Source organism: Falco cherrug, chromosome 9 (genome assembly GCF_023634085.1).
Source record: "Falco cherrug isolate bFalChe1 chromosome 9, bFalChe1.pri, whole genome shotgun sequence".
Taxonomy (NCBI): domain Eukaryota; kingdom Metazoa; phylum Chordata; class Aves; order Falconiformes; family Falconidae; genus Falco; species Falco cherrug.
In genome coordinates this window covers 30,865,052-30,891,537 of record NC_073705.1, presented here as the reverse complement: position 1 = coordinate 30,891,537, position 26,486 = coordinate 30,865,052, and the positions used below count along the sequence as shown (strand labels likewise).

General features: G+C 39.9%; 1 long non-coding RNA gene across 4 annotated transcripts; it reads right to left on the bottom strand.

The window, feature by feature from the left end:
* Positions 1-9,284: 9,284 nt before the first annotated feature.
* On the bottom strand, positions 9,285-20,845 carry LOC129736891 (uncharacterized). Of its 4 annotated transcripts, none has more exons than XR_008734043.1 (3): positions 20,599-20,845; positions 20,033-20,125; positions 9,285-11,304 (listed from the first exon to the last, which is right to left on the bottom strand). It is a non-coding gene; the product is annotated as an uncharacterized LOC129736891 (long non-coding RNA). The 4 variants fall into 4 exon arrangements; XR_008734044.1 differs by lacking the exon at positions 9,285-11,304 and adding an exon at positions 15,873-15,959; XR_008734042.1 differs by lacking the exon at positions 9,285-11,304 and having other exon boundaries at positions 15,873-20,125.
* Between the last annotated feature and the right edge of the window lie 5,641 nt (positions 20,846-26,486).

Below are 26,486 nucleotides of genomic sequence, written 5' to 3'. Positions count from 1 at the left end.
AGGTATCTTGACAATGTCTCCTACTTAGATAACCTGGGTTTTATTACTGTGAAAAATCAAAAAAAGCCCCATTGCCAAATAGCACTATATTTCAAAAGAAAACATTTATTATTTTTTTTACAGTAAATGAATACAGGAACCATTACTTACAGTATCACACCATACTAGCTGCTTTTTGTTAATATTTCCTAGCTATATTCAATTAACGTAGCAGATTAGACCTTGTAAATCAACACTAATAGCTCTGAAAGGAACTCCTTGTTTTTTGAGAACATTCCAGTCCACAGACACTTTTTCCAGTGAAAACTGAACAATTTGAATAAGACTCTGTTTTGGTAAGAAAATAGGAAATGATGCTAAACAAAAGGGAATGTTTATTTAGAAATTCCAAGGCCATTAATTTATATTAAGAAACTGTGCTCAGAGGCTATAATCAAAAGGCGATGTGAATCATTGATCACAAAAGGGCTTCACAGATAAGGAGCAAGTGCAGTGCTGGGTGATTGTATTATATATTAACAACTTTCATGAGCAGCTTTTGCTGATTCATTTGGCAGGAAGTGAGCTGCCAACAAAGATTTCTAGGGGAGGAACAATCAACAGTATTTTCTATAAAATAACCTCCAGTTACTGTATTGTTCTCACAACATTTGATAATGAATGCTTTCCTGTTTAAGAAAAAAAAAAAAGCATAAATCACAAAAACAAAGGCAGATTTGGTTTAGTGTTACATGGCTATTAATACCCATGCCATCTGGCAAAGTAAGGGAAGGGTCTGATCAATTAAAAAATTGGAAAGCTGGTAAGTACTCCTTCTGAAATTGCTGCACAGTTGGGAATTAAAGATACAGTAACTGCTGTTCTTTGCAGAGGAGAAGTAGTCTGGGCCTTTATCTGCCTTCTCGGTAGGAATCTTACTGGCTGTGTCATGGCTGGGATTTCCTCCAGAAAGCAGTACATGGTTCCCCTTCAGGAGACCAGGACCTCTATGGACACCAAAGCTGAGCCACACCAGGGGCTAGCAGCGCGCTGGGAGGCTGTTGCGAACGACAGGAGAGCTTGATGCTTTAAACATTGAGACTGAATCACCACAGGCAGATCCAAGGCAACAGGACAGATCCAACACCCGGGGCAGGGGTGGCACCAAGCGAGCCCCAAGCCCCCAGCATGCTCACAGGGCACACGCCATGGCACGGTGGCAGCTTGGCTCTGCAAGCAGGACAGCTACAACAGCAGCGCGGTGAGCCAAGCAGGTCCCTGCCACTCTGCCAGGGTGAGGAGGGGCTGGTAGGGCTGTGTTATGTATATATTGCATTATAGCTAATCCACAGTGGGTGAACATGGCGAGCCCACAAGTCCTGTGCCATCTGGCCCATGCCAAGGATGCTTTGCCCACAACACCAGCAGGGACCATTCAGCTTTCTTGAACTCTTTAATTGCTACCACTGGTACAAAGAGACAAAACCCACAAATGCCTATAACTAATCTTAGTTAAAACATCAATTGTGATAGGACTGCCCAAACACAATGCATTTGGGAGCACATGGTGGAGAAAAGAGGATGGGGGAGAGAACATGTACCAAGTTGCCCGGGAGAGTAAAAGGTGCTGCAGTGTATCTTATAGGCACTTGTAGGTTCTACTCTAACTGGATACCAGTTAGAAGTTACTCACAAGCAGTTGTGTAGCTCTTTAACAGGAACTTTCCCATTATAAGATTTTCTACAGTACTTAAATGCATAGTAATTAAACGGGCAGATTTAGGAAGCAATCTATTAGAACGACTAATAAAGGTTTTAAAGAAATTAAGAAGGAAAAAAATAGAATGCAAATAAGTTAACAGGTGGGGATTTTCATTCAGCACAGCACCTGGCAATGTGCTGGTTCAGCATCTTTTTTTTTTTTCTCCCATAATAAAATATATAGCTTTTTTCTGACTCAGGAAAAATACTAATTGGGCAACTGTGCTATTATATACTATTGCAAAGCAATAGTGTCATGAAATAAAGTGCCATGAAATTCTACTAATTTTACCACAAATGACCACCAGAGAAAGTACTGATTACCAAAATCCTGTCAGTCAAAATTATTAAAAAGATTCTAAAGAAAGCATTTTGAAATTTTTTTATTAGAACATCTTTAAGTGTTGTGATAGGTCAGCAAAATTAATTAGCAAAACTGGAGCCTAAAATCTAGATACAGCTTGTGTGCAATTAATGTAAATACAGACTTCAGAAAATGGTTTAAAATATCAGGTATTGATGCAAAATGAATACTCACGCTCTCACCTCTGCTGGTTGATCTCATCCTGAGAACACAGACATCACATCTCTCAATAACAATCCATTACAAGATTTAAGTTGTCCTGATAACGTAGCTCATCTGAGTGACAACTCAACCAACAAGTAGCTACAGCGTGCCCAATGAGCACTGCAGGAAAGTATAGCTTAATTAATAATCATGGCAAAACACAGATAGTGGGAACCCGAGAAATCGCTGACTTGAGAAGCAGTTGTTAATAATGTAAAATATTTGAAACCATTCACTTGCAAATTCTGTAACTTACCAGGCAATGAGATTGTCTTAAGCCAAAAAAGATTAGAAAATTGCAGAAAAACAAATTGTGTTTAACAAAGTAAACAGATTTTAGTACTTAAAAACCTATTATTTAAAGTCCAAGTGATGATTTAAATTGTATTTTCCCCTTTGCATACAGTGATCTACCTGAGATATAGAGACACATAAAAAAGCTCTCAGGAAATATTATCTATTCAGTGGAAATAATTAATTACAAATGCAGAGATTTAACACAATTTATCTGCAATTACCCAGGAAAGACAATAAAGATATTTGGGTCATGTTAAGAATAAAACCAAAGCATTTGTCATGTCAGGCTTTACGTTAGGCAGCAAGAGGGATGCACTGAAAAGGTCAGCATGGATTAATTCCTCCATTCGTCAGCCAGAGAGGTACATTTATAAGACAAACCAGTAAGAGACTTGCAAGATGCAATCCATTGAAAACAGGGTAATACTGAATCTTCACCAGTACTGGGAGGATTCAGATTTGCACTGCGCATAGAGATTCAAAAGAAGTTAAAAAGCAATTATGTCACTAGAATTGATAATGATAACTCAAGGATAGTTTGATTTTCTCTTCTCTTACTTTATTACTAGTAGAAGAAACTGTCCTGCAGTCAGACGATCCTATTACTTGTTTGAAAAATTGTCAAGCTGAAGTAAAAGGTGATTTAATATATTTATATACTCATTATTTTTATACTTTTATTGTTTATCATTTTAGGTAGTTATCAGACAAGTATATATCTATCTTTTCTCTGTATTAACAGGCATTAGAGAAATGCTTCATCACGGTGAGCGTCCCTTTATAAAACAAATCTTGACTTGCTTCCTAGATTTCAAGTAAAGGAGAAATGCGCTTTCCATGATTAGTCTTCTTGGTGACTAATTATTCCTGGAGATGCTGTCCCACAAGAAACTTGTATGTTAGCCACTACCTGCTACCTTTCTCCCCCCATCTCTCATTTACAGTTCCCTTTTCCTCTTGAAGGCCATGTGTCATTTTCAGAGGTTATGAGCCCAGCAGTGTAAATTCTGTCACTTGAAATGTAGTGTATAACATTGCCCTCCATTTTCTTAGGGAAAAATTTGCTCAATAGAGACACAAAGTAATTAAGGCTTCAGATTTTTTGGTTGGTTTGTTGGGCTTTTTTAATGCTTTGACTACAAAGGCACACAGGTGCTTTCCTTGCCCAAGACAAGCAACTGGCAGACTTGGAGGCCACCACAGACCACTGCCCAGGCACAATGGGAAGGAAAACCAGCCTTAACTCTGATTTTTCTTGTGTGTTTAAATTAGATGCTTAATGATTTTATTTTTTTTTTAAATGCAGAGTTTGAGTTTGAATGGTACTTTAAGCACTAAACTGTCTCCTTAGTGTTTGGAGGGGATTAAGTTCAGAGTTCATTGTGTTGTCTGTCATTTAAAAAAGATTAGATAGTTTAGTTTGGCTCCTACTGGCAATGTAAAAGTCTCTGTATTTATTGACTGTCTGGAGTCATTATCAAAGCTTCTAAAACCAATCGACACCTTGTAAACAAAAGTCCCATTATTTTAGTGATCCTGATAAGATTTACATGGTATCCGCATTTTTGTTATGATTGATTGAACTGTTCGAGATATTCATACTGTAACAGGTTATGAGATAAATGAATACAAATTCAATTAGCACATTAAGCTTTACATTGGTTTAGAAAACGTGAATGGATGTAACCCATCCTAGTCTATGTCAGATAGAACTTGTAGTTTTGGGTTTGCATCAGGAAAATTTTGACAGGGTTCCAACAGTCTTCCAGAAAAAAGATCCTTTCAAAGGGAGAAAATGATATTTTAAACTTGGGGATTTTTCTAGTAACTATTAGTAAACTGAGAAAAAACATCATGTGGAGGAGTTTGATGTACTAAAATAGGAGATTACGGTCATGTAGTAGGAAAGCTGTGCACCACTAGATCACTAGTATGTAATTGTTCAATTGTACGAACCATTTATTTTTCAAATAGCCATACAAAAATCAAATTGAATTAGAGGGCTGGACTTCAAAGAATCATTCTCAAGACATGACTGAAGGGTTTTAGTCCCTTTATAAAGTGGCAAAGCTAAATGACAGGGCTGTCAACTGAACAATCACATTGTAAATATTACCGGCACAAGCAGTCCGGTTGGCGATGCCCCAGGATTTACATTTGTAAGTCAGAAGCTGTAAATACAGCAATGCACTGCAGTGTATTTCTGAAACAGAATGAAGCATTTCACTGGAATTGTTTAGAAGAAGATGGGTTATTAAATCACAAAGCATAACTGGCAGACTAAGAAGTTTAATTTGATTTGAGAATTTTGGCGTAATTTTTACAACCACACTGTCATGGCAATGTTCTTTTCACCGTGATCATGTAAGGAGGCAAGTTAAGCTCTTACCTCTCCTGGCGTACCTTTTCTTAGACCTGATGGTACAGTTGGTTAAAAAAAAAAGTTTCTGAATACCCAACTTATGCTAGGCACACCAAGCAGGGCTCTGACGTGAACTGGTTTTAAAGGAAATTTGTTCCTATTGAACTTCAGCTTGCATTGTGCAACAACTCATTTTTTGTGGTGATCCTTCTGCTGAACCTGTGTTTGCTGACATCTGATAAATACTTGCTACTGCAGATTTAATCAAATGTTGTTAATAAATCAAATCAGTTTGTTAAAACCTTATGTGTTGACAGTGCCAAGGTAATCTATGACAAAAGGATCAATAGGAGCACATGAAAACATTACCACTGTAGGACAATATTGATTTTTGTCTTAGAAATACTTACTTAGCTCCTGAACCAAATCATTAAAATCAACAGGAAGTCTCCCATTGACTTCACTGGGCTTTAGGTCAGGTTTTCAGACTGACAATTCTTGATTCAGGTACTGGTTTTTAAGTTTCCAGGTATAGAGCAGAATGAGGTCCTGATCCTTAATGGCAAGTTCCAGGTATGCCTGTGGTGCAAATAACAAGAATTAACCCTGGGGACAGTTCCATTGTGTAGTTTCTTAGGAAATAAAAATTTAGAAGGTCTGCATGATAGTAAAAAATTTAATCTCCCTCCATTATTACTACTTCAGTTAGTGTGACTTGGTTTTTCAAACTTAAATAATCTCCTTTTTCATCATATTTAAACACAATGCTTTAAGTAATGCCCCTTCCCATTAGAATAATTTCTCAAAGAATTTATAACCTTCAAGGTAAAGGGCTGTGTAATGGGATTATAACCTTAACAACTACACAATAGCATCATTAAGGGTACTTCAGTTGCATTTACTTTCCCAGTGCTTGAATTTATTGCTATACTGTAAAGTCTCTATTCAGAAAAAAAAAAATACATTTAGTTGAATTTATAGAGCTGACTTTGCCTGAGAGAGATTAGAACTAAAATGATTTGAGATAGAATCAAAGAATTCCATCTTTTTAATTAGTCTGTTAAAGGCAGGAGCACCTAATACAAATATTTAACTCTGTTGTTGAACACTACTGCCCAAGTCATGAAGAGGAAATTTATAGGGAGCTCTAAAGTCACTTGACAATTATTTTCTTGGGTTATGACTTCTCAAATTGCTGTTTATTGCCAATAGCACTACATTTTGACATAAATAGGATTCGAGGGATTAGTGCACTGTCCTGGTAAAGATGTTTAATCTTCACTTTAAATGAGATATGGTAATTGAACCCCTTTCTTGCTGTGTAAGAAGTGCCTTTAAACAAGGTTAGCTATTTTTATACACACTAATGAATCCCTAGCTAAAAACGCTTTTTGGTCAGATGCCAGGCTTGCCTTGTTACCTGCTGTTCTCAGTACATATATAAAGCATGAGGTGAAGAGGAAGAAGAGGAAGGGAAATTACTACTTAATGTTCTAATAAGAAAGAAGGCATTAACCAATACTGCTTAAAATAGTTCAGCATCAATGGGATTAAAAATGAGAAAGAAAAAAAAAATCCCTTGGCTACTAAGTATCTAGGTCAAATCCAGGCAGTTTAGTGCTTAAAAGGTCATTTGAACATTTTTAATGGGGTTTTTTGTTTGTTTTTTGGGCGTATTTTGGTGACTGGACTGAAACACAGCAAACCTTAACAAAGGGCCAGACACAGGATTACTTCTCAATTTTAGGGTGAGCCCTTTCAAGCAGAGTTAAAGGATGCTCATGATTCACAATGGGATTTGCTTCATTACAGCCCAAACAATTCCAAAACTTCCAAAGAAATAAGGGGCCTAGGCTCCCTGCCTGTTACTTCATCATTCCTACTGGCTGCAAGATAGCAAGCATTTTAAGATCACTTTAAATAGTTGAGTATGACACAGAGCTGCTTTTGTCAGAGTCTTTTAAAGTGCCATGCCATAGGCACTCAACATCGTTGAGAGAGTCTCAGAAGCAGTTTTTGCTGAGCCTTTCAATTCTCCGTCCTTCACAGGGTGAACATACCATACCTGGGAATTCCTTTTGCATTTAGGTAGGTTACATTCTGGGAGGAGACACACATGGTACTGTTTTAACATTTGCTGGTTTCAGCTAGTGAATTACAGAACACTGTTTTGCATATTTTGCTTACCTCAGTGTCAAGGTACAGTTGACTTCTCTTTCTGTAAGGCATCAGAGCCTGCACTTACACTAGGAAACTAGTTGGGGTCGGGACCTTTTCAGTGGCTTTGTGGGCGAATGTCACAGCACAGCTCCCATCCACCCACCTAGCCCATCTCCTGCTGTATAGCTGTGTGGCCTCCTTCTTTCTGACTTCTGGAAACCAAGTGGTGGCTTCTGCCATGCCCTGAGACGTGCCCAGGCATTGCAATGAAGAAAGCTGTTTCATATAGGTGACAACTGCCAAGAAAACAGGATGGGGTATGTATGTAGAGCTGACATATTTTAGACAAGACCAGAACTATTCCACTCTGCTAAAGTCCCTTATAGGTAACACATGAGCATATTTTAATTAGATTATTTTGATGTCATGCTTGAGCACAGTTGTGCAAGGGGACACAGCTGGTACCTCATAGCTAGAGAGAGAAAAAGCAAGTCCTACACTGAATATAACGAAGCACAGCAAAAGACAATTACATCAGTCTGGCTGGTGCACTTGTATTTACCTCCTGCTAATGGCACAGTACAGCAGACCTGCTGAGATATTCCTCATTGCACTTGCTGGTTAATTTAAGAGTCAATCACTCACTGACTAGTGCCAAGAATTCAGAGGTGAGGACCGTGAGTTGTGGCATTTATGCCATTAACCAAGGCCTATACCCATACACTCCACACCAATTGTTAAAGAGCTAAGAGGTCACTAGACAGTCTCAATATCCAGAGGTCTAGACAGGCTGTAAAGAAGGCAGTGCTCACCAGAGTCCTGGCTTTTATGGACTCAGGAGCATCCTACCTACAAGCTGAAAGTAGAGACATCTAGTCCAACGTGAAAAGAACCCTCAAAAAACAAACCAACTTCCCATCCCAACCCTCAAAACAGCTTTACAAGAAGATTTTGAAACAATGATTGGCATGAAGAACATTTGTGTTTCTGTTACCCACAGAAAACTCTCGTTTAGCGTAAACCCCCACATTTTCATAAAACAAATGCTACACAGCCATTCAGACATAGGTCTCCTTCTTTCTATCAGTCCTTTAAAATAGAATTGGCCTATCTAAATCAAATACAGCGTTCCCCAGGCAAGGAAGTAAAGACATGAATTTACTCAGATAAGGACTACTGTCCAGCTCTTTAAAACTGTGCAACTAACTCTGAAGTCCTTAAAGTTAATATATTGAATCCAATCTTAGAAATTCATCCACTACTTTATTTATCCAATGCAACTCTTCAGAAGACTGCCTACATAACAGAGCTAATCATACTCAAAACCAGCTTGTATATTGAAAAGCCTTGTGTCAATTGTATACAACGTCATAGTACCACAGTAACCAATAACCATACCTGTCTTTGGAAAATGTTCACCTAAGAATGGTAAATGTGACATCTTCTTGCTCCAACTTACTCAGCTTCTGGTTCTCGTAGTACTTCTGAAGCAGCTAGTACCAATTCTAGTTTCCAGTTTTTCCATATAAAATAAAAAATACTTAATTTCGGGTGTTGGGTTGGCTTCAAGTTCAAGGTAACCTTTCATTCATCTTTAGAGCATATTGCAATGAAAAGGCCTCTGAGTTCAACTTCAGTCTCTCTATGTAAACTCACATGTGCATACAGATGTTCTTCCTGGTTGTAGATAGTCTTTTCAAAGACCACTTAATATAAAAGCAGAGAATACTATGAAAAATTAAAAACAGAATAGCATAGTATCTGTATCATGGTAATATATTTAGATAGGTATGTAGCTATGATTCAAAAGACAGCTTACTCATTGTGTAATAGCAAAGACAAAGGATTATCTTTATTAAGTAGCTGCTGTACTCACTGAAAGAGCTTAGTCATTCGCTTGAGAATAATTGTAATAGCCTGGGTTCCTGTTAAGCACAAGGGAGAAGCCAATATGCAAACGATTACTTAGTAACGTTTTAATAATGTTGTAAAAATGTTGTAATAAACTTTAATACTTGTCTTTTCTTGAATTGGCATCTGACAGCTGCTGAGGCAGCTGGGATGAAATCCTTCCTGGGAAACTGATTACTTGTAGGGCTTTCTTTTGCAACATACTTTACTTTTGCAAAAGGGGTAACATGTTAATAATTTGTTATCCATACCTACTATCTATAATGGTACGATAAGCTACATCATTGCCTCCTAATATCTTTTGACTGGAGAAGGACCATGTGACTTGTGGTCCTTAATTAAGACCATGTGGTCTTAATGTCATAGCTGAGGATTCTTGTAGCATTGAAGAATCCTTATCAACACCTGGCTCTGTGCTACAGTTATTCTACTAATTTTTGTAAATGAAGGATCTAGAGAGCAAAAATCCTTCATTAAAACTGGCAAGTGAACTGATTTACCATTCTCCAGCCTAAAAAGCATAGTCTTCAGATCATTAACTGGGGCCAAGGTTGATTAGATCTGTGGCTACCCTTCAGATGAAGTAATCGTCTTGTTCATCTGGGAATACAGTTCTGTACATGCAGAAGAGTCAGAGAGGGTCATCAGAAACTGCGTATGTGAGATGCTAAGTTGATCCACAGAGCCAGACTCTCTAAGATTAGGGTCAAATGCTTCTTTCCCTGCTTAAATATGGAGCCAGACATATAGTATATATGCGCGCTGCCCAGTAAGTCACACTGCTAGATAAAAGCATGAAATTATTGCTTATTGCTCAAGATTTACTAACCTTTAGGTCTTAAAAGAGAAAACCCATTTTATGAATGCCTCACTGAAAATAGTACATCTTCAGTAACTTCCTATAAGGGCCCCAACTGCAGAAAGGCTGCCTAGCACATCCCATTCCAGGTTAGCTGGCCAGGAGTGATGGTGCCACAACAGACACACACAGAGCTGCTTAGGACTCAGGTAATATATGTCTCCAGAAACACACACAGCAGCTTGTTCTCCAGCAGGTTAAAACAAGATAAAAATAGTGATTTGGGAAACAAAACCAAATCCTATGTTTTTTTTCAATGCAACAGCATTTTGTTGTTGTTCTAAAAGAGCCTCTCTGTGCTTGCAAATGGCTCCAATCACCACGGTATCAGAGCATCACAGAATCACAAATGAACTTGTTGTGCTTTGAAGTGAGGAGATATTGGCTGTTTCACAGATGGGAGTCTGAGGCGTAGGCTGATTTTACTAAAAAACTTGCCCAATGTTAAACTGCAAATGAGTGGCAAAGCAGAAAATCGAGTCCAGACTTCCCAGACTCCAGCCCAGGACCTTCAGCATAAGACAACCCATGCGTTGCAAAAATGGGTGCCTCCGATTTATTTCTGGTACTTCCAGGTTCTGATGAGGCTGGAAGTATTCCAGCAAAAGAAGGAAGTGGAGAAGAATGTGAAAAATGAAACAAATACAAGCATAACCAAACTTTTTTTTGCAACCTCAAGCTTGGTTTAAGATTTATCCTCAAGAAAATTTTTTTCAAAGCAAGTCAATCCCTTAATAAAAGTCTATGACTTCTGATCTGAATTTCCTTTTTAAAGCAGGTTAATAACTGTACCTAAAAATATGAAAGAGAATAAAGCTATTCAGAAAGTCAGACATTTGAGGTTCAATCTTAATTTACCACTGAGCTCCACTTATGGAGCGTTGCTGCCCAAAGGTTTGATCTGCTGCCCAGGATACAAGTTTCCTGACCTCTCCCCAGACTGGATTAAGGAATGAGAATAGCAGAAAATAAATCTGATTTCTCAATAGAATCGGTTTTCTTCTGGTTTGACTCTCTCTTAACTGGCTGACTGCCAGGTCAGACAACCACGGCTCCCGGTGCCAGAAAAGGGGCAGAAAACTGCAGCACAGACAGAGAAGTGGGACTGTGCTTTTCAGCAACAGATAGCTGCTACAGCAAAGGTCAGCTAACACCAAACCACATTAAACGAGGAAAATTTGGTCACAGATTGAGGTAGCCATTTCTTTTGGACTGAGAGGAAGAAGGGCCTCTCCCCTTTGCTCTTACTTGCCTGGAGACTTACTTCCAAACTGGTACCACCATGACAGTGCAAATGTTGTGGTCTTCTGAGCAGTTAAAACTTCTATGGCATAGAGAAACTCAACTCTGACAGTCATTGATGCAGAAGAGACACAAACTGAGGTTGTGGATCCGCCGTTAGACGACCTTGTAGGATAAATTCAGACCTGATCAGGCATGAAAACCATGATTCCATATATCTTGGTTAATCAGCTATGTTTAACCTTTAAAAAAATTTTTTAAAAAGTTACAGAAATACTGTGTTCTGTGCTTTTATGTCATGGAGCCCTACATTTCAAATCAGGTACAAGGTTCCCTAAAACCAGATTTATCATCTATTGAAATAACAGCCAAAGTTTATACACATTGTATAGAAGCTCGTCTGCACTGTAATTCCTTCAGCTTCCAGAAGGCAACAAATCGCTAAGAGAGGTTTTCTTCAGTTTAGCACCAGGCTCCCAACAAGATGAAAACAGCTTGTGGTAAATATAATAGCTAGCAGCCTGAACAATAGCAATTAGGACAACAGCCTAAATCCTGTGGTGTGTCTGGAAAATGTGTGAATGGTCTTGCTAGTGTAGTGATAAGAAGTTTAAATTAACATGTTATTAGCATCCCTGGGAGTCCTACAGCAGCCCCAGGCCAAGAAATCATTAAGCTGTTGCTTCTTCATCTTGGTTGGATTTAAGCAGAACTTTCAAGTTGATGCTGTATTACATGCTTTTCTGAGCAGAGACATGGGCCTTGAATCAGGACCAAGAGGGGAAAAAAAAAACCAAACAACCCAAAACACAAAAAAGAAGGAATTCTATTTAAAAGCATGACCTGAATTGGAAAAGTGAATCTAGTAATTCAGTTGATTAGACCATTCACACCCACTAGAGTCCTCAAACCATAGACTGTCAGGACACCTGGACTCTCTAGACATCCTTAGTGACACATAGGGTACCATCACCTACTTAAACATTTAACGCTTTACCAATACAGAAAAGAAAAATGTATTGCTTTAATCAATATAGACAACAGCAACATCTGTAATTACAAACATCAAGACAAGACCAACATTATCAAGACCGTTAACTGCCAACATCTCGTCGTCGGCACACGCACACAAAAGGCAGTTGTGTTGCAGAGGGTAGTTTTGGGGTGGTATGAGGTTCCACAAAGCAGAACTACACAAAACTTCTAGTTTTCATTGTACAAAGGTGTGCATGTGAAAAGCTACATGGCTGATTAGTACCTGTGAACTTGATTCACAGCACTGATTATCCACATTGACTAACAAAAGCAGGGGGTTTCCCCCCACGGTGAAAATGGAAGTATGCTTCAGGAGGCAACAGCATGCATTTGCTTCCTGCAAAGTATTGTTATTTTCAAAGTAAAACTATTTTGGAGCAGCAGGGCAGTTTTTAAGGTGGGATCCTGACTTTCACTTTTGCTATATAATCAGACTGAAAGAGAAGGGGAGGAAAGTTCAGCTTGTTTTAAAAAAATCCTTGGTTTTAAGTGCTTTCCTCTTTTCTAGCCAGCAGTGAGAGTTCGTTCCCCACAGAGGACTGACAATGCTTTAAATTACAGCACAGCCCAGCACGTCCTGCACCTCTCAAAGTTTTCCTTAGCTCCACTGAGTGATTGCTAGGGCCCACACCGCTCCTTCTGTGGAAAAAGTGGTGGGAGGCAGCAACTGAAGGCAGGAAGACAAAATAAAGTGCCTCGCAGGGTTTCCTTGGCATAGCAAGGCAGAGTCGAAAACAGCGGAATTAGAAAACTGGATTATTTCCCAGCTCACTCTCCAAGATTGACAGAAAAGAGCCTGCCAGGGTCTGCCAGAAGCGCGAGTCATCCCTACAGGTTTGGGCTGGGGTGCCCCTTCCTTCAGGTGGGATGGCTCCGCTCAGGTCACATCGCTGACTGGCTCCCCCAGCAGTTGCTTGATGGGATTTGGAGTAATCTCTTAATCATGCTCATCAGCCCATACAGCAGTTAAAACAGTGAGAAAAAGGAGGAAAAAACCCTTCAACCAGTTTCTGTCCATGTCCTATCGATGATATGGTGGGTTTTTTTCACAAGGTAGAAAGGATGCATCAAGAGAGAATATACTTGCACTTTATCTTTTACTGCTGAGTAATTTAAACTTTTTTTCCCTCCTTTTTATAGCACTAGCAGATTTTAGTAAACAGTGAGCACGTTACATCATGAATCTGAGGGCGGATACCAACTTAACTTCATATTCTCAGTTTTGCATCTATCACATGGTTAAAACACACACCAGAAGCACGTGGGAAGATGCAGAAACAGCCCCGAAGCTGCAGCTTCCAGGTCTGGCAAGCGGTATCGGGCTCTGCAACGGCAGGACACTTATCAGCTAACACGAAACCCACTTGCGTTGAGTAAAAGGGCCAATACAGTTAAGTAAGATACCGCGAGGGGCGTGGGAGAGGGTGGTATTAAAAACCAGAGTCCCCGTAGAGGAGCTGTTGCTCAGAGCAGAAGTATTGCTACACAGTTTGAATAGGCTTCCTGTGGCTGCCCAGAAAGGCGAACATCTGGCAATGCAGCCTGTTACAGTGAAGAGGGGACCTCCTTTAGCCCGGGCGCAGAAAATAGAAACATAACCACAAAGGTGGGAGAGCAGGTTCATAAGCCGTAGCTAACCTCCTACAGTAACTGTTGGTGTTATTTGTTATAGCCTCGTTAAGTTGATTTGACACATAGTTGCCTAGATAACCATCTATCATTTCAGATTTGCAGGAACAGCAGCCAGCGGAAAACACGCGGATACAAAATTTTAGAGTGTTTTTGTAACGTAAGCAGGCAGCACAGCAATGCGCACCAAGCGAATCCCAGCTGGGCTTGTATTTTTGTTTTTTTGATTGTACAAGTAATATTTTGGTTTTCGTTGTAGTTTACATAGTAAAAACAGGCAAACCGTGTCACATTTAAAAAAAGTGATAAATTTAAAAACAAGAAGTGAAACAGTGCAGATACCTGAAACTACACCAATTCTGCTAGCTTTGCTACACTACCAACAGAAATAGTCCTGTCCTGTTTAGATAGACTTTGTTTTGCTACATGACTGCATATGCAGCAAAGTGATATCAAGTCCTGAGGGTCCACTCCTTTGATGAGTTAAGCACACAAAGGCCCACATTTTGATGCAATCTGATATCATATATTTAAGTCCTAGACAAACTGCAACTGTGAGGAAGTGATAAACAGAACTTCCTGCACAAAGCTGCCTGAGATAACACTTTCCATGGACTGGAAAAAAAGAGACATGATTGCTACAGAACTAAAAGGGAACTGTTCTGCTCTTAATAAATAACCCTTTCTTTTTCACGTGGCTATTGCAAAAGCCGAAGCACAAGTGACTAAGATTCAGTACACTGTGGAGCAGTTCTACTCACACATTTCTGAAATGATTCTTTGAGGAACTTACACTTAATTCTTCGCTCCAGATCTGTGTTCTCCCGAAGGCAGCTATGCTGCAGCTGGAGCCCTGCAACTCAGAAACCTCCCAGCTAATATTTTTAGTTACATTTTAAAGAAAGCTAAATTTAAAAGTTTAGCCAAATGGAGAAATAAGGAAGGATTTTTAAAAAATAAGGCTAGGCTGTCTCCAATGAGGGAGAAATCCTATAGGAAATGTGATTCCTTATAACAAGATTTCCTCTCAATTTTGCATCAGCGTCACCTCAAACTTCAATAAATTTAATATAATTACTTTGAGTTCAATTTGTGAATGTTTGAGCAGCCAAGTTTTCCTCACACTGGAAGTTGTGAGGGAAGTGAGCTTTAAATGTGAGTATTTAACATACACCAAATTTTTTTTTAATCAGAATTTAGAAAATGTTCAAAATATGGAGGTATTTCTTCATATACAAACTGACTAGAAAACAAAATAAAACCTTATGGAAGTAGAAGGTCTAAAGCACATGCAATTTCTAATGCAAAATATCAGGAATTCATAATATACCATTTATCAGTTGTTGTTGGGGGGGGGGGGGGGCAGGGATTAACATTTGTAAAATTGACTTACTCATTGTCAAAAGCACAGGCAAATCACTACAGCCTGCAAGAGATTCCACAGGGACTTCCACAACAGCTCACCTACTATGCAGACATCTACTCCACCCTCACATGGTGATGTCCTAGAACCGGCCCCAACATCGAGTCCTCCTGAGACACCAGAAGGGCTCCAGACTCAGGACATTACAATCTATTCTGATATAAAGAAAGGGTATTTGTCAACTTTTGCCTGTTCTGTGCATTTCTTTTTATACTTAGTTTATAATTTTTTTTGAGGAGCTTCGGCTGTGTAGCAAGTCAGGAGAGAAGCAACTGAGGTATATTAAAAAGCAATCAAATGCTACCTATCGCTGAAGGGTTTTAAAACTTCTGCTCCTGCTGCAAGTTTGTGAAGTAGTAGGGGAAACAGAATGATCGATTAAATTAATGTGACATCTCTGTGGTGATCTTCCCAGAGATTTGCGCTGTACAGCATTTCTTGACACATAAAGAGCCACCATGTCAGCATTTCTTCTGGTACCTTTTGGACCCCACACATTGCCGGTCGTACCTAGACCTTACAGCGAGCTACGCTCAGTGTTGGAGATGCCTTGGTGCAACTGTGCTGAGCCCAGGCAAATCAAGCCAGGGATATACAGCGCGCTCTGTCTGTGAAATACCAATTTATTAAAAACAAAACCAAAACATCTTTTCGGCAGCCTTTTTAATTGGATTCTTTCAGAAGACTGGGTTAGGGTACAGCCACGCCAACAGGGACCAGCCACAGCAGTAATCTGGTGTCAGGCAGGAAGGAGAAGAGGACAATGAGATTTGACTCTGAAGAAATTATAAATGGAAACACAGCCCAGTGATTGCCGATGACTATGCCGTCAGAGTAACAGTCTGCAGAAAATACCAGGCCTAAAACTGGTCTTTCACATGCTCAATAGATTCACCATAGCAGGAGTTGACAAGGATTATTTTTCCCATAGCCTTTTAGCTATACACTCAGACGAAGAACCAAATGCTATGGATGACTATAAGCTTCTTAAGATTGAAGAGACAGTAGCTACCATAGTGGTAGTAACAGGTAAAAAGTTTTTAAATAAATGAGAAAAATATACAAACGCTTGCCAATTTTGGCCTATTTCCATTGTTTCTACAATATATTGCAAATATGGAAACTTGCTCATTTGTAATCCAATTCAAAATTGGCTGCCTTCGCTTTAATATCATACATTTGTTAATTTTGTTCTGAACTTTTGCACATCCCCTCCTCTAGAGCGATTCCTCTTGCATGTAAATTAGTGTAATCAGTTACATAGTGATTTGTATTTTTCAGCTGCAAGATGTTATCGAGTAACAATTAATGAAATTATTTTTCTTCATGAACTCAAGGGCTACTTGTTCACTTGGGAATTATGGTACAAATTATTGAACAAACATTTTTATCATCATCAAAACAAGTTTCATTTTCATTATACTAAGTTATCTTGAAAGCAGTGTTTAGTATAACAGTTGAGTGACTATTTTATTGTTACTTAGATAGCCTGATGATAGGCACCTTACAAAAAAAGAAAATAGGTAGTAGACCAAACTATAAGTAGCAAACACTCTCAGTCTCCTCCTCTTTTAGTACGAATACAACTGAAAGTCTTCACAGTGGTGGTAATCTCGTAATGGGCTTGAGCTCTTTATCTCAGCTATGAATGAATTATTGATTTTTCAGTTGCTAAAACAAGTCTGCCGAGCAGACACTTGTGACTACAGCAGGAGAGCTCATCTGGTGTGACTCAGTGGGCAGAGAAGTCTTGTGCGTCAGCAACTTATTCTTAAGGCAAATAAAATGTCACTTCAATATTGTAAAAACAATAAACAAAAACATTTGATTTTTAGTGTTGCAAATGAGACACTGTGCCAACTTTGCTCCGCATAACAAGTCTCAAGAAGCTCTCCTGGGAATGTTTATATTGTGTTTCTATCCAAGCCTCATATTTGCTTTGAATTGTGACAACAGTTTGACTGTTTTCATGTTAAAAGCTTCCTGCCTTTGTCATGAATGGAGCTTTTCATCAATATCTATAGACAACAGTCAAAACAGGAATTGAGGAATACTGCTGCAAGCTTTATGAATGCCTACCTGAAAGTGCTTGTGCCCCAGCACCAGCCCTGTGTCACCCCTCAGCCCAAGCCTTCAGCAAGTGCCGCTATGCTAAACCCCACCAAGAGCAAAGCAGGGGGCAGCTGGGGCCAAATCCTGCTGCTGCCCACCTGGGAGGGGGCAAGGGCTGAGCAGGGGGCACTGGATGAGGGTGGAAGTGGAACAACAAAGAAAGATGTGGAGGAGAAGAGAACATGGAGGGGGACTCTGGACACAAGGATGCCAGGAGACAGGCTCTGCTAGGATGTCTCTTGGAAATGCCTGCCTCACATCCCAGCCTGTTCTGGTCAGCATCCATAGTTATGAAGGTAGTACTTCAAACATAATCTGCCAGGATTTCAGAACGAACTGCAAGATCTTTCCTGCTAGCCTTAATTGCACATTTTAGAGCCCTTGGGAATACAGGAGAAATGCTGATAAAAATATAGCTAGCCATGCTACCAGTTACAAAAAATATGCATGCATTTAAATTTTTTTTAAAAAAAACATTAATTTTCTGTTCTATTATGATAGAATAACTTTGACAAGCACGCTCAGATCTGACTACAATGTGAAAAGTAACCAATACAAAACATTTTGAAGAGGTTTTTATGTACACGAATACACACACTTGTATGTGGGTGTATATATTATGTGGGAAAATCTCAGGTACAAAAAAACTCATATACAGACTCATATCAGTTTCAATTCTGATTTTTTTATATTTAACACTGCAGAGCAGCTTATTGTTTCCACCACTCCCAAGTCAAATAAACTATTCACATTCCAGTGTCTTGGAATATATTGACTTCCACCTACAGGAAATTCTATTTGAAAGATAAGACTATGCACAAGACTGAAATAATAACAACTGATCAGGCAGAAGTCACACTGTCTTTCCCTGGAAGAATTAGTTACCTTAAAACTTGAGCACAATGAAGACAAATCGGAAAGTATGATTCGCGTTTTAGATTGTTTTAGTTGAGGAACGAATAGACTGAACTTCCTCCTTTTGCAGAGTGTAGTCAAATAGCGATTATGCAAAGTGTACAATTCTAAACAGCTAATTAAACAGCAACCCCAAATCTTTACAGCTGAATAAGCTGCTTTAAAAAGTGCCAGAAAACCTGTGCCTTGTGTACAAGGGTGGTTTTTTTTAAAAACAAACAACAAAGACCCATCAGCTATTCTAGTGCTTCATCTCTCCACACATTTTTACCTGCACAAAAAAGCCACCATCTACAGGATGCAGTGTATTTTTCTGTCAGAAAAATCTATCACTTTGTCTGAAGCTCCCAGGGGGACACAATTTCCTAATCAAGACGGTAAACCATCAAGAAAGTAAAATAATAATGCAAACAACTGATACAGCCTGGTTTTCCAGTACCTTCATTCAGTACTAAAACCTAAGCTAATTATATCATACCAAAGAAACAAGAGCATCTTACACTTTTCCAAAGGTCATTTTAAGATGACTTTTGAATTGGATATACTTTCTTCCCATCAGATACGTAGAGAAAAGGGAACAAAATATCATAAACCCAAGGTTGTGTAAGATTCACCTACTTTGGGAAGCATGGCAGGATCTCCTAATAACTACAAAGTGAAAGACAGTTTTTGAACTTTTTCCTTGAAGCAAGCTGGACGTCTGGGCAATGTCATTCCAGTGGTTTTAGAGAACTATTCAACACAGTGGAAGAGCATGCTCCAAAACTGATGTATTTTCCTATACTTCCTAAACAGTGACTTTGATAATGTTACTACAGACTCACCCTGGCAAAGCCAGAAGTAGCAGCAGGGTTTGTTTTTCATGCCTACTTGAAAAGTTCTGAGATTCTTTGGACAGTGATCAGTCGAGTGTAATTTATTTAAACATCAGTGAAAGGCTACCAACTGTTGCTATAAAAGTCATCTTCTAGTTCTTTTTGCCTCTTGTTTTGAAACCTGAAGAGAACCTGAAGTCAATCATTTCTTAGTCAAGCACCACATTAGTCCCGTCACAGAAGGTTAACCCCTCAACAACATAATTGAATGCCTTTACCTGTTCCTTATGCACACTAATGGACACACTTAACTATGAAAAAACAGCCATCAGTACCCAGAAATTTGGTTTAGCAGGAACAGTATCTGCAGTAATTTTTTTTAACCAGCCATGGAACAATTTCTTTCCAGCTCCTTGAATTATAGGTAGTTGTATTCAGAGCTGTACGCTCAACAAAAGCTAGCAAGCATCACACAAACAGGCACCTAAAGGATACATAATTCACTTAGAACAAAAAAATCACTCATTCTTACTTCGCTAGGGAATGTTCAATTAATGTCTTATTTGCATTAGGATATTTACTTATTAAGCCCATTATATCAATTTCATTTTCAGAAACCTCTTCGCATTTAAATTTTTTCTCTGCATTTACATATGTTTAATGGTGCATTACTTTATGCTGCAGCTTGCCCATTGGTGTTAAGATATATACCTTTAACAAACAAAAAAAAAATAATCTGAAAGCACAAGATGCTTCTTAAATAAAAAAAGACAGTTTAGTGCTTTTCCCATCTTTTATGACAGAAATACCACACTGTGTAATGGGCACTATTACTAGATTTTTACCTTAGCAGCCAGGAATGCTGACTCAAGTACTTAGCTTATATTACCCTGTTATCTGGGAGCGGGGTCCTCAACAGCAGAGAAAACTATGTGAGACATTCTTGATACTCTGTTTAACTTACTTTACTATGTCTCCAAGGTGTTAAGTGAAGTCTGTCACTATCCCAGAAAAGTTCCTTCACAAACTTATATATCCCATTTATCTTCCAGTTCACCTGGGGATTACAGAAGACCTCAGCTGAGCTGTAGCTTTTAATGAGCTTACGCAGAGCAGAGCACGGGGCTGAGATATCAAGCTTGCTCCTCCCCAGGCAGGAATACAAAGGCAACTGTGTCGGAGCACAAGCTAGAAGTGCTTCCCTTCTACTACCTCTAGCCAGATAGCCAGGAGAAAGGTAACTATATGATTTCGGAAAATCACTGTTTCCTGAATATGGCAGCTCACTGAATTTCAGCTAACCCATAGCATCAATGTTTTACCTGCGCTAGAGGTCAAGATGCATGGTTAACTGAAACACGGTGAGGTTATGCATCTCAAAGGGCTCGCTGAAGTTTCCTACCATTACCTGGAGAAGCTCTGCTGAAACTCTGATTTCCCAATAAATTTAAGTTAATCTAAATGCACATTGTGATTTGTGAAATGCCTCTTTCAAGGCAGCCCTGCCCCTGCTCGGATGCATGTTCTTACCGTGTCTTGTCTGAGCATGAGCAGTCATGAAACCATGTGGCCAGTTAGATAAGGGAACTTCTGCTGAAAATTAACCTGAAAAAATACAAATAAAGTGGTTAGTTTTCACTAGCAGGAGTTTTCACAAAGTGTAGGAGAACAATGACCAGGGAGAGAAGGGCCAGAAAAACCCTTTTGGCAGGAGCGTCTTAAAGCAGTGGTGGAACCATCAGGCGGGGTCTGTGAGCTACCACAGGCTGGCAGGAGGTTTTTGCAATGATTCGAAACTGGGTTGTTTTGAAATAGTATGTTGGCCATATGCTTCTATGCTGCCTCCTGCTGAGGATGCTAAAGAGCTCAGCAAAGCTCACAGACAGCTCCTTGGTAGGTATTATCACTCCCGTTTTACAGGAATGAGGATGCAGACAGAGCTCGGATCGTTTACCCGAAGCAAAAAGCAAAAAGTGGAAGACAGATGGAAAACCAAAACCACTGATCCTTGATTCCCACCACTACCTTAATTAATAAATCAATTGTGACCAACACGCAGAACATTAAGAAATGCCCCCTGAGCATTTGTTAGCGAGTTAGGCAAATGAGCAGCTGCATAGCCACTGCGGTGCTCGCTCGGCTGCACAGGCAGAGAACAGCAGGGCACGCAGGACCAGCACCGGTGGGGCTGTGCGTTCTGCCCAAAGAGCTGACCTGTGAGCCTGGTGAGAGCAAACAAGGGCAGGCAGCCCAGGAAAGACACAAGATGAGATTCAGACACAGATACGAAACCAGCAGATTTTCACAGCAGGTTCTTGAGGGTGCAGGGTGATGGCCGGTCTTGACCCTGTCTGTCTGTGGTGGGGCTCTGCACCCTGCACAGGATCTTGCTGGTCATGAGATACAAGAGGAAGCCACTATTTTGCCATCCCTAGCAAGTCAAGAAGAGTGTGCATAGCCCTGGGTACCTGTTACTAAGTTATACCACTCCCGGCTGGGGAAAAACCCCCAACTATAATGCTGTTGAAGGAGGAGGAGGTGTTTTATGCCATTGCTTTTTAAAAACACAATTACATAAGGGCAGAAAAATCTTTGTCATTGCTACAGAGCCCATATGAAGCCAGAAAAAAAAAAAAATGTATTGCAGCCTCCAGTATTCCTTTGAGTCTTGTGGAGAAAGCAATGCTTTACTTCAGCATACAGAGCAGTAAAAATCAGATTAACACCCAATTTAGCATCATTTCTGACCCTGTACTTCTTGACTTTCTTTCACACCCACTTTGTAGTGACACAAATGATGCCACACACTGTGGGACAATGGATATTCAGATCTCACCTGTTCAAAAGGCAGTTGCTAGTTGGCTGTTAAGTATTTTTGTCTTGTGGTTTTATAGCCTCCACTACAAGCATCACTACAAGATGCCTTTGCCCTTGAAACCATAAAGACTGCAGAGTTAACATGTGCCTTTGAGGTGGCAAGAGCTGATAAGCACAAAGCAGCTGGTTGCACCAAGTAAGGTTTGGGGTGTACTGACTCATTTTCACCTCCCTTAAGGATTAATAATGGTGTTTGTAAGTATTTTTTTATTTTTGAAGAAGTCATCTTAACATAGAGTGTACTAAATCCTGTTTTCACCTGTCAAAAACTTCCAGTTGATAATTAGTTATTTATAACACATGCTTAGTTTTAAAAAAGGTCTAAACTCTTCCTCCAGCAAGCTCCAAATAAGCCATGTTTCATTCCTCCAGACTCTGGCCAACGTCTACTGTTCTTTTTTAAAAAATACCGTGTACAAGAAAGACTTGGGCAGAACCAAGGCATCTAAAACCATGTAATCCAGCTCCTTTCCCTGTCACTGGTGGCAGGTTTAGTTTCCCTGGCATTGACCCTGTTGACCCCTGGCTGTGTGTGAGCAGGCAGGCCTTCCCCAGCGTGACCGCTCTTGCCTGCCTCAGCATAGTTTAGGCGTCTGGTCTCCCCAGTTGCCTAGATGGCTCTGGGCAGGGGTGTCCCTTCTTTTCTTTCCCTCCTCAGAGGCACTTCTAACCCCTAACAGAGGAGCTGTTCCATTGAACCAGGAAGTCGACATGCTCATCAGAACCAGGTATTTCGGCTGCAAGGATGATGCAGCAGAACAGCAGCAAGAGCAGCCACAGAGGACAGGGATGCCACTACGTGACAGACCTGCGGGCTCTGGTGAAACATCGCTTTGCAGTCTCTTTGTGTTCAGCTTATTCAGAGGGGTTCACAGTGGACACGCATCTCTGTGGTCGTTCATGTTCTGCCTTGGCAGACACCCTGAGGTGGGAGCAGTGGCAAGGATGGGACAGGTTTTTTGGAGGAAAAATAACCTCTGGCCTGGGCAGATATCAGTTCTTCATCACTTCCCAGACTCCAGGGGAACTTCAGTCTGGAGATCCTAATCAAGGAAGCATCTGGATGTCCGATTTTATGTTAGACAGCCTTTCCCAACTAGCTGCCATGCCAAGTGCTTCCTCTCTGTTCCTATACCAGGACGTGCATGAAACTGACCCATGACATTTAGACAAAATAAGGCCATAAAAGGGAGCTGAGCCATGTTAAAACCATTCACTGGGCATGGATTTCCATTGGAAGTGACATATGTTAGGACAGCTTTTCCCAGACAGGAACAGGAGCTGGAAATGTCAGCTCCAACATCTCATCACTGTCACAGGGTTTAGCAGCTGCTCTTTTTCTTTAAGCTTCCCACTCCATATAGCCCAGGCACTAACAGACATCATGAGAGAAAATAATAACAATAACAACAACAACAATAACAATCTATTAATCATAGAACCTTATAAAATATAAACACTGTAAGAGTAATAATTTCCTATGTGATTTTATCTTCTGAACTTTCCAGAGCTGGGGGAACTAGAATTTGTACAGATATTTGCTACAGCTTGATTTCAGATGCGTTAGCACGGATTCAGAATAAACAACCTAGAAACAACGGAGGAGCTTTGTGCTTCTACTACCATGACCAACAGCAGAACATAATCCACTGAAGAACATTCTGAGGCCAGACTTAGGCAACGCTTAGAAGATACAACACAACCAAACTTTCAGGCAGGAGTGCCTCCTCTGTACCACAAACAATATATTAAAGGCAACTTCCTTAAATCGTTTCTGGAAAAAAAATTTAGGTCATAGTTACAGGCATTTCCCCCAGCATTTTCATCTTTGTTGTTTCAATCTTTGATAGTGTGGGAAGGAAATCAGACAACTTGTGGATATCGCTGCTGCCCTTCAATTTTACTGATAATAGTTGTGGAAACAGACACATAAGAATAACTTCCTGAATGAAACAATATTTAACGCATATAGAAGCTTTTGTTCTTGCGGCCTAGAGGATAAATAGTTTTACACAATTATAGTGACTTTTAAATGACCATAAAGAATGCCACTAGGATGTGTGAACACTCTCTTTTGGTGGGGGCAGGAGCAGCCAAATCAGGTAGTTTTTTTTCCAGACAGAAAGGACAAACAGATACATGGTAGCTCCATTTTTCTTAAGCTAGTTGTATCATAACAGGAAGTATTACTCATTCTAAATTTGATGTTGAATTATTTCACAAAAAACTACAATGACCCGTGGACAGAACTTTCTCCTTTTTATTTCTTAACCTTGAATAGATTTTTCAGGAGAAGAAGCCAACGCGTCATCAGCTGAAACACATTCAGTCATAGGACTGAAGACACAGGGCTTTGATTTTCCTGCCCTCAAAATTATAGAAAATCTACATGATTTTGTTTGACCTAAACATAAAAAGAAGAGAAACTCCTGAGGAATATATCTGTCATAGCAAAATGGTAAAAAATACAAAACAGTTGAGTTCCCCCAAGTGATTAGACTTTATACTTCTGTAAGACAGTAATAACATGGGAACATAAAACCAGCCATATCAGGTCAGACCAAAAGTCCACATAAATCAGTATCCCTCAGCATTTACCTACTCTGCTGGGTAATTAAGGAACAAAGCAAGAACAAAATGCATAAAAAACAGAGCAAGATGAAACAGCCTCTTCGAGCTGTACACACTTACCTATTCACTTCACCAGAAATGCTACAGGACAAGAAGAACCTATCTGCTGCTCCTCCCAGGTCTCCAGCAGGAAGGCAAAGGAGCCAGCTGGGCCAGAGGAAGTAAATTAAGAACAAAGACATGACAGGTGTTTCTTATTTTTGTTCATGGTAGGTGAGTAGTAGGCTTGTCATTTCCTGAGACAGAATTCAGACCATGATTTCTAAGAAATCATGGGGGTTTTAACTTTATTAAGCTTAGCTTTTCCTTCCTCTGTGCTGGAACATGAGGGTATTAGATGCTCATACTTCACCTGTACTGTGTATTTAGTGATTTATTTTCTAGGGTACCTGGTTGTGATCTTGCTCATATTAAAGTGTTTTCATTACACCTCTCTAATTTTAAATCAGTACAAAATGGGCAGTTCTGATGTTACACAATGGGCTAAAACCCACAGCATTTTCTCCTTTCAAGCCAGTGTTTAACGTAGTTATCCAACACATCTGAACAGGATTACCTGAGTCTGACATTGACCGGAAACAAAGCATGCTCATTGCTTTCCCAGAATTTTAGTATGTATATGCAGTATTTAAAATTAAGCTTATTTTATTCAGTTTAGTAGAACAGTTATTTCTGCTCTGACTGGCAAGGTTAAGAAAAGTCTTTGGCCTTTTTATGTCAGGCATGACAAATTTGAAGTACAAAGACTGTAACTCCCATCACTCTGCACACCTTGCCTAGTCATTCACCCTAATTCTAGCTCTAGTAGCATCTGTTATTTAAAAAATTAAATACAGCAAAAATTAGACCTGCAGAGTTCAATCTACAGTTTTGAGGTACTTCACGCCATATCAGAGGACCCTACTAGACCTCACCATGTAACAAAACCAACATGGTTTATTTCATTTATTTCAGCCTAAGATGACAAGGGCATAATCGTATCTGTCTCTCAGTCCTCCCAGCTGCCTGGGTAAACAGTAAGCATTCACAAGGCTGAAGCATGTGGGCACCAGTGTCTCTCAGTGCTTAATTAGAAAAGCAAAGTAAAAATAACTCCTCTGCATTAAACGGATTGGCTTTAAAGTCTGAACAGATCTGAGTGTTTTTTAAATTAAAATCTGTACAACAGCCTGATGACTGCTTCTTTACTCTTTCTGAGTATGCCTGAGACCATAACCTTAATCTAGGTTTATACCCTTAATCTAAGTCTTAATCTAAGACTGCCTCTCCTTTTGATTTTCTGACTGGAAGACTGAGCTGTGTTATAACAGGGATGAGACACCACTGACAGTCACGTTTCCAGGAGCAGGCCAGGGTGGCTTTGTCCACCACTGAGGCAGGGAAGGATTTTATTCTGATATTCAGTGGATGCGGTTAGGTCAATACCAAATACTTTTGACACTCTCATCCTAGTCAGGATTTCATCTTCTGTTTTGCTCTATTAAGTGAGTATGTAGAAGTTTGCATTTTGGTACTGCACTTGCCCCATCTAAATGGCATTTAGCCCAAACAATACACTGGCCAACCAACATGCTAGCCCATCAGATAAGAAGTATGCCACCAGCGGCTGGGGTTGTATGGAAAATGAAAGGGGACAAGGAGTGGAAAAAGAAGCTGTGTGACTTTAGTGCAGTTCCTTTTACCTCCTCCAGTGATCTAAATAAGGAGACCATGATGCCTGTGTGAACAGGAGTACGCACAAATATGTCTGACACTCCTCCCACCTTCTAGTGGGTCTTACTAGCAAAATATTTGATGAGTTAGGAGAGTTCTTCCTGCCTTTGATTTATGGGTTTTTTGGGTGCCTCCGCCCACAGCATTGTCCCATTAAAGCTGTGGCCAGGGCAGCCCTAAGGACTATGCATGTGAAC